The sequence below is a fragment of the Mesocricetus auratus genome, unplaced genomic scaffold, assembly GCF_017639785.1.
Source record: "Mesocricetus auratus isolate SY011 unplaced genomic scaffold, BCM_Maur_2.0 Super-Scaffold_100011, whole genome shotgun sequence".
Lineage (NCBI taxonomy): Eukaryota > Metazoa > Chordata > Mammalia > Rodentia > Cricetidae > Mesocricetus > Mesocricetus auratus.
This window is the reverse complement of record NW_024429195.1, coordinates 41,073,385-41,084,918: the sequence shown is the minus strand read 5'-3', so window position 1 is coordinate 41,084,918 and position 11,534 is coordinate 41,073,385. Positions and strand designations below refer to the sequence as shown.

Below are 11,534 nucleotides of genomic sequence, written 5' to 3'. Positions count from 1 at the left end.
ATTTATAATAGTAAACTTCTTTGTAAAAAGAAAAACAAATGAATACTGGTTTCCATGAGGGGCAGACAGCTTAGTAAATTCTCCATACTTAAGTATAAGGGCGTGAGTTTGGATCCCTAGCAAGATGTAGCTTGGCATCTTGAGAAGCAAAGGCAGATAGATGTGTGAGAGTTCAAGGCCAACCTCTCCTAAATATGGACAGCCAAGGCTACATAGTAAGGCCCTGACAAAAAAGAAACAAAAGAACAACAATACCCTTCAAGTTATACTGTAAAATTAAAAAAAATTAAGGATCATTTTCAAATTCTGTTAACAAAACTAATTATCCTGACAGCAAAACAAAGACTCAAGGACAAAAATTACATGCAAATTTCTCTGGTGAACATGAGCCTAAAATTTTTCAATAATTGCAAATAAAATTCAAGATTACATAAAAAAGATTATCCATCATTACCAAACTTGGTCTCATCTCAGAGACATGGAGTTGTTTCAACAGAATTAAATCAGCAAAAAATAATTCACCACATAAACACAAGGGCAGAAATCATATAATCAACCCATTAGATACAGAAAAATTATTCACAAGCTCTAACACCGCTTAATGAAAAAAGTCCTGGAAATACTAGGTATCTTAGCTAGGATTACTCTCTCTGTGATAAAACACCATGACCAAAAGCAACTTGGGGAAGAAAGGATTTCTTTCACTCCTACTTCCATATCAAATTTCACAGTTCATGCTTGATATCAGTGAGGATACAGTAGTGAGCAAGACAGATGTACCAGTATCTTTATGAAGAGCCAAATGGAGGAGATAGATATACAGAAATATCACATGTAAAAGTACTTTATTATAAATTGTGACCAGATCTCTAAAAGGAAAAAAAACAGGTGTTAGGAAGATGTATTAACATTTTTGATGAAGAGGTCAAGAGAAGAAGAGCCTTGCAACATAAGTGAAAATTAAGTTGTAATCTGGTGGACATCAATAATCATTCCACTGTAATCCAGGGAAGATTGATTCAAGCAAAGAAAGTGCATCTTCCAGGTTCAGACTGAGTGAGAGATTCCCACAGGCCTGCAGCAAGGACTTCATCTGGAGAACCACAAGAAGCAGTGGGTATGCTTTAAACTGCAGGTAGCAGGATTTAAGTTTTTGAAGGTCACATTAGTCACTCCATGTTTTAGTTAGAATATCTGGTGCTACAATGAAAAACCATAACCAAAAAACAAGTTGGGGGAAAAAAGAGTTTATCCTCCTTGTACTTCCATGTCACAATTCATCCTCAAAGGAAGTCAGGACAGGAACTCAGGGCAGAAGCCTGGAGGCAGGAACTGATATAGAGACCTTAGAGGAATGCTGCTAACAGAATTGCTCCCTATAGCATACTCAACCAGATGTCTCATAGAACCGAGGACCAACAGCCCAGGGGTAGGCCCATCCACAAGGGGCTTGCCTTCCACCATCAAACATTAATTAAGAAAATTCCATAAAGACTTGCCTGCAGAAAGATCCTTTGTAAATTTAAATTAGAGGAATCAGTCTTTATGGAATTCCTCTCCAGCATAAACTGTCATTGGTGTTTTTTATTTTAGCCATTCTGAGAAGTATCTCAGAGTTGTTTTGATATGCATTTTCCTGATGGCTAAGAATGTTGTCAATTTTAAATGTCTTTTAGTCATTTTGAATGTCTCTATTTAGTTTTGTACCCCAAATTTTAAAGTGTTTTCATGACTATTTTTTTGTATATTTTGGAAATCAATCCTCTGTCAGATGTGGGGTTGGAAAAGAACTTTCCCACTCTGTGGCCTGCCTTTTTGTCTTCTTGACCATGTCCTTTGCCTTACAGAAGCTTCTCAGTTTCAGGAGCTCCCATTTATTAATTGTCCATCTCAGTGTCTGTGATACTGGTGTTATGTTCAAGAAGTAATCTGCACCAATTCAGTCAAGTGTACCTCCCACTTTCTCTTCTAAGAGGCTCAGTGTGGCTGGATTTATGTTGAGGTCTTTGATACATTTGGACTTAAGTTTTGTGCATGGCCATAGACAGGGATCTATCTGCATGTCTTGTGAATGCCAGCATCCAGTTATGCCAGCACCATTTGTTGAAGAAGCTTTCTTTTTCCCATTGTATAACTTTAGATTCTTTGTCAAAAATCAGGTGTTCATAGGTGTGTGAGTTAATATCAGGGTTTTTCAATTTGATTCCATTGGTCTACCTGTCTATTTTTGTGCCAATACCAAGCTTTTTTCAGGAGCATAGCTCTATAATAGAGCTTGAAAGCAGGAATGATGATGCCTCCTGAAGTACCTTTCTTGTACACGGTTGTTTTTGGCTGTCCAAGAACATTTGTTTTTCCATATAAAGTTGAGAATTATTCTTTCAAGATCTGGGAAGAGTTGTGCTGCGATTTTGATGGGGATTGCATTGAATCTGTGGATTGCTTTTGACAAGATTGCCATTTTTACTAGGTTGATCCATCCTATCCAAGAGCATGGGAGATCTTTGATTTTCTGGTATCTTCTTTAAATTCTTTCTTTAAAGACTCAAAGTTCTTGTTATACAGGTTTTTCACTTGTTTGGTTAGCATTACCCAAATTATTATTTTTGTGTCTATTGTAAATGGTAATATTTCTTTGATTTTCTTTTCAGCCCATTTACCATCTGTATATAGTAGGGCCACTCCTTTTTTTGGTTTTTTTTTTTTTGGTTAATCTTGCATCCTGGCACTTTGCTGAAAGTGTTTATCAGCTGTAGGAGTTCCCTGGTAGAGCCTTTTAGGTCACTTATATAAACTATCATATCATCTGCAAATAGTGAAAGTTTGACTTCTTCCTTTCCAATTTGTATCCCCTTGATCACCTTTTGTTGTCTTATTGTTCTAGCTAGAACTTCCAGTACAATATTGAAGAGGTATGGAGAAAGTGGACAGCCTTCTCTTGTCCCAATTTTAAAGGTATCATGTTGGCTTTCTCTCTGTTTAGTTTGATGTTGGCTGTTGGTTTGCTGTATATTGCTTTTATTATGCTTAGGTATGTTCCTGTTATCCCTGATCTCTCCAAGACCTTTATCATGAAGGGGTGTTGGACTTTGTCAAAGACATTTTCAGCTTCTACTGGGATGATCATGAGACTTTTCTTTTTCAGATTTATAAAGTGGATTAAATTCATGGATTTTTGTATGTTGAACCATCCCTGCATCCCTGGGATGAAGCCTGCTTGATCATGGTGGGTGATTTTTCTGATGTGTTCTTGGATTCGATTTGCCAGTATTTTATTGAATATTTTTGCATCAATGTTCATGAGGGATATTGGTATATAGATCTATTTCTTAGTTGTGTCTTGTAAAAAGAGTTTGGTAATGAACCTCCTGCTTCTATTATGTGGAACAATTAGAGGATTATTGACATTAGCGCTTTGAATTTCTGGTGGAATTCTGCACTGAAACCATCTGGTCCTGGGTTTTGTTTTTTTTTTGGTTGCGAGAGTTTTGATGACTGCTTCTATTTCATTAGGAGTTATAAGTCTGTTTAAATAGCTTATCTGTTCTTGATTTAGTTTTGGTGTTATGTATCCAGAAAGTTGTCCATTTCCTTCAAATTTTTGAATTTTGTGGATTACAGGTTTTCAAAGTATGATCTGAAGATTCTCTTGATTTCTTAAGTGTCCATTGTTATGTCCCCCTTTTAATTTCTGATTTTATTAATTTGAATTTTCTCTCTTTGCCTTTTGGTTAGTTTTGACAAAGGTTGTTCATCTTGGTGATTTTCTTGAAGAACCAACTCTTTGTTACATTGTTTTTTTTATTATTTTCTTTGTGTTTACTTTATTGATCTCAGCCCTCAAATTGATTATTTCCTGGCATCTACTCCTCTGGTTAGAGTTTGCTTCTTTTTGTTCTTGAGCTTTCAGTTTTGCTGTTAATTCTCTAGTGTGACTATTCTTCAGTTTCTTTATATGGGTACTTAGTACTATGAACTTTCCTCTTAGCACTGTTTTCAAAGTGCCCCAAAAGTTTGTGTATGTTGTGTCTTCATTCTCATTTAATTCTAGGAAGTCTTTAATTTCTTTTTTTTTTTAACCTGGATACATGTTTTATTATTGTTGACATTAACAAGAGCAGGAGTATATACACGATGTGACACCCCCCTCCAGGGCATGTCTGAATATCCCAAACTGCTCACTCTCGGCCCCCAGCCTTGGCTTTGTTGCGTGCAGAAATTATACCAGGTCAGTCTTGCCACATAGGGTAGAAGATGGAAATTGGATTTTAATACCAAAACTTTTCAATTCCACCCTTTCTGAGGAGGCCCTTGGAAGGTTGGGGACAAATAGAGCTTTTACTTCCTCTTTGGGGTCCTTGAAGTGGGTAGGGAAGAGGATTGGATGCTAGCTGTGTACAGAGGGCTCGGGTTTAACGTCTAAGGGAGAAAAAGGAGATGGGGCAGAGCACACGGGGCTTCAGTCATCCTAGATTTAAAGCCTGGCTGACTCTGGGCTTAGTCCTGGAAGAGAGGCTCCCTGTCCCAGGCTTCCAACTGTGGACTCTGCTTCTCCGGGGTCTCCTGACCCTGCTCAGGTCACCTAGGAACTGGAGCAGGTCTGTTTGGCCGCAAGTCCCCTGGGGCCCACAAGGTTGACCCAATGCCCTCTTGCCAGGATGCTGGCGTTTCTCAGGCATTGGGACACCATCTCCCTCTTCTTTTCCTTCCCAGCTTCTTTGAAACTTGGGATCTATGAACCTCCGGCCCGGATGCTGCCTCTTGGTGACATCAGACTCCATCCAGGGGAACGATCTCCGTCCAGGGTGCTGCCGCTTGACTTGGTCTAAGTACCAGGATTCCAGAAAAAAACCCGGTAACCTGGTTGTTGGCACCCAGTTGCTGTCCTCTGCTTCTACCCAGGAATACTTATCCTGGTTGGCATGGCGACCAGGGTGCTGTCGTTTGTGGGGACTCCAGGCTCCCCCTTCTCCCAAGTCGCCCCCCCCTCTTCAGCTTCAATTTCTTCTTCCTCCCTCCTCCCTTTTGCCTGGATGCTGATGCTTCGTGATCCAGGAGTCTAAGGCTGCACCCAGGTCCCATCGCACCCGCTAGAGGTCTTTCTGCAAGAATCGAAGTTCTGGCCGCATCTGGACTACACCCTCCTCCTGGCCGGCCACCGGCAAGGCGCAGAATTCAGGGATACCAGTTAGGGTGAAGATCAAAGCCAGAGACAGCAGCAGCCAAGTGTCCGGCATCGTGGCGGCTCCTTCCTTACTCCAGAGCTGAGATTCTGATTGCCGCACAAACTCCTCGTGCAACCCTATGCTCGTGTGTCTAGACTAAACCAACACTCTCATTGGAAGCCCACTAACTCGGGTGGATTCGATCGTCCTGGCGTGGAACTGCTGGTGGACCTCTTCCCTCTTCCATCCAACGCTCCGGGTGCCCCCTTTAATTTCTTTTTTTTTTTTTAATTTCTTCCTTGACCCAAATCTGTTGAGGTTTGCTATGTTGTCGAGTATGTGATTGATTTTAGAGAACTTTCCATGTGGCACTGAGAAGAATGTTTATTCTTTTGTGTTTGAATGTTCTATAGATGTCTGTTAAACCCAATTGAGTCATAAATTCTGTTAGTTCCTTTGTTTCTTTGTTAAGTTCCTGTCTGGTGGTACTGTCTAGTGGTGAGAGTAGGGTGTTAAAGTATCCCACAATAATTGTGTGAGGTCTTATGTGAGAGTTTTAGTAATGTTTCTTTTATGATTGTTCATGCCTTTGTATTTGGGGCATAGCGTTCAGAATTGAGATTTCATTTTGATGGATTTTTCCTGTGATGAATGTGAAATGACCTTTTGGTGTAATTCTGATAGGTTTGTCCTTTTTCCTTTGCTGCTCTTAATATTCTTTCTTTATTCTGTATGTTTGGGGTTTTGATTATTATGTGGTTAGCAGCCTTTTTTGTGGTCTACTTTATTTGGTGTTTTGTAAGCTTCTTGAAGTTTCATTGGCATGCCTTTCTTTGGGCTGGGAAAGTTTTCTTCTATGATTTTGTTGAATATGTTTTCTGTACCTTTGAGTTGGGTTTCTTCACCTTCTTCTATACCTATTATTCTTAGTTTTGACTTTCCTTGTTTTCTTTAAGAGGTTTGTTTATTTCTTGCAGTTTTTGGTTTGTCTTTTCCTCCATTTCTCGAATTTTTGTTTTCTTTTTTCTTCTATTTCTTTAACAGATTTTTTCAATTCCTCTTTGAGGCTCTCTATCATATTCTTAAAATTGTTTTAGTATCATTCTTTTCTGCTTCATCTGTTTTGGGATGTTCAGGTCTTGCTAGGGTGGAGTCCATAGACTCTGGTGGTGTCATATTTATCTTTATGTTTTTTTAATTTGTTCTTATACTGTTATGTTCCTATCCCTTCTTTAAGGGGGTGACAGTAGGGTCTCTTCCTCTCCCAGTGTGTATGGGTCCAAGGTTCTCTTCTGGTGGTTGCAAGCAGGTCCAATACTCCAATGGGTCTCCTCTTCCTGTGGGTGGCACCTCTATGTTGGCAGACTCTGGATGGCCTAGTCTGCCAGCATGGATTCCCCCATTTGCAGTCTCCAGGACTCAGGAGGCTCTGAGTAGGCCATGGAAAGGAGGGCCAGAAAGAGGCACATGCTTACCTCCTCCCATGTGTGGAGGCAGGCCACCACCATGATGCTGTCAGACTCTAGATGGCCTGGTCCACTGGGATGGATTCCCCCATGCACAGTCCTCAGGCCTCAGGAGGTACCAAGCAGGGTACTGGAAGGCAGGGGTACAGCCATATCTTATGGAGGCATTTTCTTAAGTGAGGTTCCCTCTTCACAGATGACTTAAATGTGTCCATTCAATTGACATAAAACTATCCAAAGGGGTTATGACTTGGTGGGTAAAACCCACAGAATCAGCTGACAAGGGGGAGCTCATAGACCCCAGACTGATAGCTGAGAGGCCAGCATGGGACTGATCCAGGCCCCCTGAACATGGGTGTCAGTGAGGAGGCCTCGGCATCCTTTGGAGCCTCAGGCAATAAATCAGCATTTAGCCCTGTCATCCAGATGGACTTTGGGAGCCCATTCCACATGGAGGGATGCTGTCTCTGCCTGGACAAGTGTAGAACAGCCTAGGCCCTGCCCCGGATCATAGGACAGACTTTCGAGATACCCCAAGAAGGGCCTTACCCTCCTTGGAGAGTGGAGTGGGGATTGGGGAAGGGGTTGGGAGAGGGTTGAAGGGGGCAGAAGAGGAGGGGAGGGAGAGGGAGCTAGAACTCACATGTGGAGCAAACTTGTTTCTAACTTAAATTTAAAAAAAAACTATCCAGCATAGTCTAGAAGAAGGGTTTCCTCCCTTAACTGATGTATATAATAATTGTATAGGTTTATAGAAGCAACTCATATATATATATATATATGAGAGAGAGATTAAATCAGTTTAAAAATATTTATCTCTTTTACCATGCAACAATTCCTGATGGTAAAATCTTCAGTGTATCTTTCCCACAAAACTAAAATCCATGTTATACCTTAAGAAGGTAAATAAGGAGGCGTTTTGTTTCATCCCTGCCTGCTCACCAGCTGCAGGCCTTCTGGGAGATCACACTGTGATGACAGGTCCAGTTCGTTCAGTGTGTGTCTGCTCCTCTGCCTCACTTGATCATGATTTCCTGACTTTCTCAAACCAAATCCTGTCTCCATAGCTGCTCATGCTGACTGAGTTAGCTTGTCTGATTCAGGCTTTGACTGACATCAATATTTGCTTTTTAAAATGTGTTTGATCTTTTACAGACAGCTCTTAGATTATATGTTGATATAATTTCTGCCTCCTCTCTATGGATGTCATGGGGCTTGATATTGGAGGCAGAATCTAAGGAAGAGTTGTAACTTCAGTATATGAGTTATGGGAAATTAATGGTCAGAGCTCATGGAACCAGTTTGGTGTTTATCTACCTTGCTGGTATCCAACCCCTCTCTTCCTTATCTTGATTATAGTAAAATGTTTCCCTTCTTGGCTAAGTAGGCATACAACCCATTCAGTCTCCTAACCTAGACATATATCCTACCTTCTGCCCATTTACCCAATAACATTAAACTGTGGCAATCAAGTCAGTTCCTGCTCTCCTTGCCCCATCTTGACCCAGGGTTTCCTGCTTTCTGCTGGACCCTGAAATGATCCCAAACCTCAGCCTCTTCATCTACCACATGGCTGTCTCCCACAAATCTCTCCCCCACTTCTATTGTGTCCTCAGTGCCCACAGGACAGTGCCCAAAGGACCTCATAATATATTGGGAAGCAATATGCTAAGCATTTGAGGAAATGGACTTTGTATTTTACAGAGCTGAGCAGAATTGTGACTTCATCAAGTACCAGCTGTGTGGACTTAGGAAAATGAATTTTTCCATAGCTCAGTCTCACCATTCATAGAAAGACATGCTATTACCATTCTCACAGTTCTGAGAATGTTGTTATAGATGGGTGCTCCCTGATTTTGAGACTATTGGTGGAGTAAGTGCTAACCCAGTGGTTATAGTGGTCATTCTCACTGTATGCTTAATTTGGGTAAAAAATCAATCTGACTGACATATTTACCCTGCTGCTTTTCTTCCCAATTCCTGCTGTCTCTCTCTGCTTCCTGTGGCCTGTTACAAGGCTTCTCTCCCTGAGAATGCCTTTGTCTGTCTGAGCTTCCAAACTTCATGATTATTTCATTGAATCAGTCTGGCTTTCCTCCTCACACATTCTCTGCTTAACAAATCTCAGCTGCTCTTGGATTCAATGGGCTCTATAAATGGAGTTCTCAATTGGTCTAGATAATAAAAGCCCAGAGTTAGATATACTGAGAGATCAGAGAGAAGGAGCAAGCCATTACAACAGCTTATTTCCTTAGCATATCAGCAGACAAGAGAGCAAGTTTCTGTTTCTCCCTGCTTATATCCACCCAGCTATCTGACATCCTGTCTGTCTGTACAGACCTCCAGATCTCTATGGTTAGCTGGTGGCAAGATCCATTCTCTGACCTTCAGACAGACTTTATTTGTACAACCAAGATATTACTACATATCCCCTTTTTTGGCTAAAATTTTAAAAAGATGTTATAATTAATAATTAAAAATATAACTAAAAATTAAAAATATATATAGTAAGTATAATAACTACATGCCATATATACAGGCAATAAGTACACCAACAATATCTAGTCCATAGCATTTGATCAATTCAGACAAAATACTCCATTATCTATTTTTTTTCTTGATGAGTTTTAAATTGCATTATCAAATTATCTTTAAGTGCCTTTTAAACCTTTTACATTTAACACATCTTTAGTCCCAGTTTTATTGAGTCTGGTAAACAAGGAAAGCTATAATTATATGATCTACTCTTCAACTCCCTCAGACCCTAGAAAGAAATAATATTAACTGGGTAAACAGGAAGTGCCAGCAAGCAAATTCCAGAAAATGTGAGAAATGACAGAAACAGTAGGTTGCCTGGACAGTTAGCCAAGGTTACTCTGCAATGTTGGGGCATCCATCTTCAGCCTATAGGCTTAGCATATCTGACAGACATTCTGTGAAGCAGAATATTCTGAAGGACTGCATTACCTTGTTTTGGCAAGGTTTGTAGTCACTCTTTTTGGTGTCCCGTTTGTCCAATTTGGACACCATATTGTCAGCAGTTGAGCCAAGGGCACTTTATTGCCCAGGGGCTTATCTTTGCCACAAAGAAAGTAAACTCCATGTGGAGTTTCTTTGATGCCCATCATCTTCTTGGACATAGATTGGTGCTGCCAGGAGCAGACTTGTCTCATTGTCATAAAAAAGGACCTATGTTTTTAAAACATGTTAATTGTCTTTTCCTTTCTCCCTCACCCTTTCCTTCTTCAACCTCTCTATCTTGTCTTTCTTCTTGACTGCTTCCTCTTCATCCCTTTCTTAGATAGAAATTAAACATTATAGTTAATGTTTGTTTTTTTAATGCTTACTGTCTCATTGCCTGTCAGTTTGATGGAATTGCAGTCCATCAAGGGTTTTCAAGGATTGAGTTTTATATTTTTAATGTACAGGGATTTAGAAACAATTTTAGATGTATTAGAGTATCAATTCCCAGCAGCATCTATTGAAAGCTTGGGTTTCCTAGATGTTCAGATTTACACAGTGAGATAAAGTGACTGAAGGCTGCTGCCTGAACAGTGTGCCAGAAGGGAAGGGGTTGCTTTAGAACAGCCCCCTTAAACAGAAGTATTAGTAGCTGCTATATCTACTGAATTTATTTACAATATTTACAGTATTTTAAAAAATTAAATATATATTTTATACTTAAAAGTGCACCATCATTTGCCTAATGCTAATAAACATTTAATGTGGGTTCACTAAGTATATGCTTACCTCCTGGCCAAAGAGCTAGGAAATGACAAAACTCCAGGGAGAATTTAAGTATAATTGAGTCCCAAACCCCTCTTTTTCCCCCATTACTCTCTTTTCTTGTAGATCTCAGGTATTCTGCAACAAAATTTCCTTCTTTCATTCTCTTAAGTTACTCCTGCCCTCTTTCTAAAGTGAAGAGAACTTTATCTATTTAAAGGTATTGTTATGGGGTGATGCATAGCACTCCAGGGAGAGGGGGATTTCAAGTTCTAGAAAATCATCATCTGTACAGCATGATACTGTCTTAAAAGAAAAAAATATTATTTAAATTAAAAACAGATGTATTATTTAGTGTTTTGTAGTAGCCTATATGTAGTTTCCTCTGTCTCTATGTCAAAAATATCAAGGAAATAGAGATTAATAACAAAATAAAGTCAAGTGTTTCTTTTATGGTGGGAAGACTTATTTTTAGATAAAAATATCCTTTAATATGGCATTTGTTTATGTGAAAGCAAAGGCTCATTAATTCATAGTTTAGCTTCCTGTGTTTCATATTATATGTAATGAGGCAATATTCTAGAAACATCCAAGCCAAGAGCATTATCTAGTACAAAGTTAGCAAACACTCTTAAATTATGTTAAAACAGTGTTTTGCTGGGTGACATGGTAAAGGATGTGAGTAGAATATGTTCTTTTAAAATGTCTTTACCTGTAGTATTTCTTTTAATATTGTGGTGATTTCTCACAGTAGGAACTAACTTAAAATAGTACAAATAACTTATTTAAAATCACACAGCTAGGGAGAAGGAGAACTGGGGAGAACTCAGGAAATGTTTGCTTCTATGGGGCCACTTTCTGTATTATGAGGAGGCAGTCAAGCCAAAAAACAAGTGAGCAAGTCCTCTCTCAGTTACAAATGACTTTAGCTAAAGGCAACTGAAACTTACAGGGCCTCAGCATGTTGCTTCTACTTAGTATGTCCATATGTGATCCTCCCATCACCTGTTGGGTGGATCATCTAAGCCATTACAAGATAGCGCAGTCTATAACTTCTGATCCAATCTCCTTCTACTGAACCCTTGGTCTTTATGATTGCAAGATGATATTCTCTTCAGTGGTTATAATACCATCACATTAGAAAAGAAGCAATGAAGGATAAAGTTCAAAGTGACAA

The 11,534-nt window shown here is 39.6% G+C and overlaps 1 pseudogene; it reads right to left on the bottom strand.

Moving 5' to 3' along the window:
- Positions 1-4,173: 4,173 nt before the first annotated feature.
- LOC101843617 lies at positions 4,174-5,237 on the bottom strand (annotated as a pseudogene).
- Positions 5,238-11,534: the final 6,297 nt, after the last annotated feature.